Source organism: Centruroides sculpturatus, unplaced genomic scaffold, assembly GCF_000671375.1.
Source record: "Centruroides sculpturatus isolate CEXI.00-Female unplaced genomic scaffold, Cexi_2.0 scaffold4796, whole genome shotgun sequence".
In the NCBI taxonomy this organism is placed as follows: Eukaryota; Metazoa; Arthropoda; class Arachnida; order Scorpiones; family Buthidae; genus Centruroides; species Centruroides sculpturatus.
In genome coordinates this window covers 1,100-5,166 of record NW_019389475.1, presented here as the reverse complement: position 1 = coordinate 5,166, position 4,067 = coordinate 1,100, and the positions used below count along the sequence as shown (strand labels likewise).

The 4,067-nt window shown below is 27.6% G+C and overlaps 1 long non-coding RNA gene across 1 annotated transcript; it reads left to right on the top strand.

Annotated features, from left to right (window-relative positions):
- Positions 1–2,128: 2,128 nt before the first annotated feature.
- LOC111617282 lies at positions 2,129–2,568 on the top strand. The gene is made up of 3 exons (XR_002755394.1): positions 2,129–2,216; positions 2,289–2,379; positions 2,461–2,568. It is a non-coding gene; the product is annotated as an uncharacterized LOC111617282 (long non-coding RNA).
- The last annotated feature ends 1,499 nt before the right edge of the window (positions 2,569–4,067 follow it).

Here is a 4,067-nt window from a genome sequence, read left to right as displayed (position 1 = left end):
AATGAAATAGTTGCATTTAGTTCACGAATTATTATAAAGATCTAGAACTGGCAAAAAAATTAAACCATACTGCTTAACTTTCCCAGGCAGCATTTGAGACATTTTATTTATAAGAATTTTATATTTTTAATTATTATAAAACTGCCAAAATCTTAATTTTTGAAGGAAAGGACAGGTTATATAAAACAATGGGAAATGCTAGTAAAGAGTAAAATCGTCATTAAGTCTGACCCTATTCGCTATATACACGATCTCATATATCTCTTTACTCCTCGACCTTAAACCTTCAAAATTTGATATTATAAATCTCTCTAATACAAAATTTTCTAGTAAAATTTCATAAAAGTTTTCGATAAAATGCATAGAAGTTATTGAACGACAAGAACTCTGCTTTGTTTTTGATTGAAATTAATGACATAAAAACTGTTTTAAAAGATTTTTTACATTAAAATATTCAGTAATACACATCGTTAATCTATAGGACTCGAAACTCAATAAATCGACGTTAATAAAGTAGGATACACGAACTAATAACATAGCCCGTTTCATTTGAAGAAATGATTTCATTGGCTTGTATATCAGATGTATATTTGCTGTTTATGTGGGCTACAAGCCCATCGTAAATTTTAATTCTTTCGATTTTTCTAAAGATAAGGTTTTTTTCTATTCGGCCAATAGTAGATTGGCCGAATAGAAAAAAACCTTAAACACTAGTTATTAGTTTGGGAAGGTCGCAATCAATTATAATACTCTTCTCAGATTGAGAAAATATTGTGTTTCCGTTTTAATTAATTGTATTCTATTCTTTAAAAATATAATATAGGATATTTCTTCTTATTATTTTTACTTTCTCGGCTGTTATATATAACAGAAGGAAAATGTGCGATCAATCAAGAAAGTACCCCAATATTTTTGCATTTTAGGACTCAAAGAACGACGAAACGTCTAGAAATAAAAAAAAATTAAATGTTTTTATTTGAACGTATAAATGTTAGTGTGTGGGAAATACAATTTTGTTCATCCAGTTTAATTTTCTAATGGTAGCTGTATTACGTATTAAATAGGTAAATGACTCTTCAATCCAAACAAATTTTCGGTAGACTTTCTCACAGCTCTACAGGTTATAAAACTCCTTTATTGTTTTTTTACAGATGCATTTCGGGCAAGTTTAATTTTCCAGCCCCTCTTCAGTGCTACAAAACAAAATTCATATTGAATTGACACAAAACAACTTTGAGTAGAAAATGCTTACAAGACATAAGTAGCAGTGGTTTAAGTGGCACTAATCACAAAATTAATTTCATATGTCGATTAAATTAAATTAAATCGCAAATAAAAATTTGTAGAATGGAATTATTTCAGATCACAAAAGTAATTTTTACTCAAAGGAAATAATCCGAATGTTGAGAATATTCAAGTAAATTTTTAAAATATGAAAGAATTAAATGTTTTAATATCGAATAAAATTAAAAAACAATAATTGTACGAAATAATATAACACAAAAACGATTTTTGATGAAATGAAAATGAAAAAAATAATATATTTTTATTTGATCGTATAGATATTAGTGTGTGGGGAATAGAATTTTCTTCGTCCAGTTTGAAGCTACATAATTCTTTTTACTTTTGACGAATATTTCTAACATTTTTCCTGGTTATTTCTGTATTAAAAAGATACAATCCAGTAGTGTTAGACTTCATAAAGATTTTATTCATATCAGCACTTACAGTTTGTTTTCCATTAAACTCTTTTATTGTTAACATAATGCTATTTGCTATTTCATAATAAATTATAATATAAAAGTTATTTTAATTAAATATCATAACAGATGGTGCCTTCATAATTTTAATTTTTTTTCTTGAAAAGTTACGCAATTTCTTGCTTTATATTTTTAACATAAGATATAAAACTAATGTAAATATATAGGGCCAACATATAATAAGATAAGGATTTAACTATTATTATGTTATAGAACAAACAATGGAAAATACATTCAGTAGAAGAGTGAATACAATAAAAATCACGGGAGTACCTGTAAGTTTGAGTTTTTAGTTTCCTTAATAATTATTTATACAAAGTATATCTCATTTCCATGTTTAAAATATATTAAGCTTTCAACTTTTTTAAAAGTGAAGAAAATTAATAACACAATAATATTTGATGGTATCGATTTTGAATTTATAAGTTTAGTCATTCGAAGCTTGAAAAATGTTCAGTAAGTCAATTCTTTTTATTTATACATAAAAATATATGATAATATAGAATTTTTATAAGATATTTTACATAGATGTGAAATTATTGAACCTGTTGAAAAAGTATTTGGAATTAAATTAAACAACGGCACGTGGGATGGCATAATTGGAAGAATACAAAGAGAAGTATGAATAGTAATAACAGTTCGATTGAATTTGTGAAAGTAATTATAATTATCTACAATGTTTTATTTATATATATATAAGGAAGCTGATCTTGGAGTAATCTCGTTATATGCTACGTATGACAGATTTCAAGTAGTGAAATTAACAGCTCCTATTAGTATTACAAGAATTATATTTGTTGTTTCTGCACCTAAACAACTGTCAAAACTAACGACTATAATAAGACCGTTTTCCTTTGAAGTGAGTAAACATATGTTATGTTATTTACTTTTACTAAAATTAAGTTTGTTTAGAAAAAATCTTTTTATGAAATAAACGAAAATTCGTCTGATCAAAAATGTTACTAAATATATAAAAAGTAAATATATATACAATATAGAAAATGTAATTAAATATATAAAAAGTTTTTATAACAATATTTTATAACAGATGTTGCCAAAAACAATTTTGTTTAATTTGCTTAATAATATAAATGGTTTTTTGTTAAATAAAAACTTATAACAGTCGAGAAAGTTATTCAACTTTGAAAGCTTCAACTGTCAAAAATTGAATTACAGGAGTTTAGGGTAAAATACTAGTACCAGATGTATGTTGTCGAACACGCCTCCAATCTTGTCAAGAAAAGAAAAAAAAAACAGTTAGTTATGGTGATAGGGTAGAAGTCACTCCGAGATGCAGGAATGAGCTTCTGAGGTGGAGGAGGAATTCATAGTCAAGTAAACTAATTTACGAATAAACTAGAAACATTTATCAGAAATAAGAAGTAAATATAATATTTCGACTTAGTTTAGATTAATTGTATCGATAAGTACAAAATCAGTTTTAGGAAGTTAGCTTAATTCTATTTGTAAAACGAGGGGTATCTAGCGGGGATATCCGAACTGCGCGATTCACAAAATACCAGGAAATGTGTTGTCTTCTGTTGTAAATGTTGCATTAAGTTTCTGCTTTCCCACTCTTTGTTCTGCTTTCTCTATCGCTTTTTATTCTTTTCTTCTTCACCATTTCGTCTTCTTTATCTTTCACTTAGTTTCTCACTAAGTCTTTCACTTCGTATAATTTTGTCTTTCCCTTTTGTTTATTCTTCGTTTTGACCAATTATGATTTTGTTCCAGAAGTTGAACTAATTTATGATATGCATGATTGATCAATCATTAGTCTTCTTTATTTCTTGGTCATCCCGTTCGCCTTTTCCTTCGCATTTGTTAAATTTATAACAGAGAATTCTTGAAGAGGTGGGTTTTGTCTGGTATTTAACAATTGATCTTTCCACAATGAGAAAAAACAAAGAAGAGATATAAAATACATATATAGTTTAAAATACAATAAAATTTGCAACTTACTATAAAAAATAGAGTAAAACCTATATTATCCGGACCTCCATCATCCGGATTTCCTATTATCCGGATTGTTCAAAATAAACAAAAAATTTACGAATTTGCTGATTTGCACTTGTCGAATTACGACACTGTTTATGTACGTGATGGAATGCATAACTTTTTTTGTTTCAACAACGTCTCACCCAGCACAGTGGTCGTAAACTCTTAAATATATTTTACGTAGTAATAAAAATATAACTTGACATACGTATTTATAAATAATTTATATTCAAATTACATCATTTCTATGACCAAGGGCGGCGTAAGGCATGGACGACGTGGGCCACCGCCTATGCCTCGCGGTCCGAA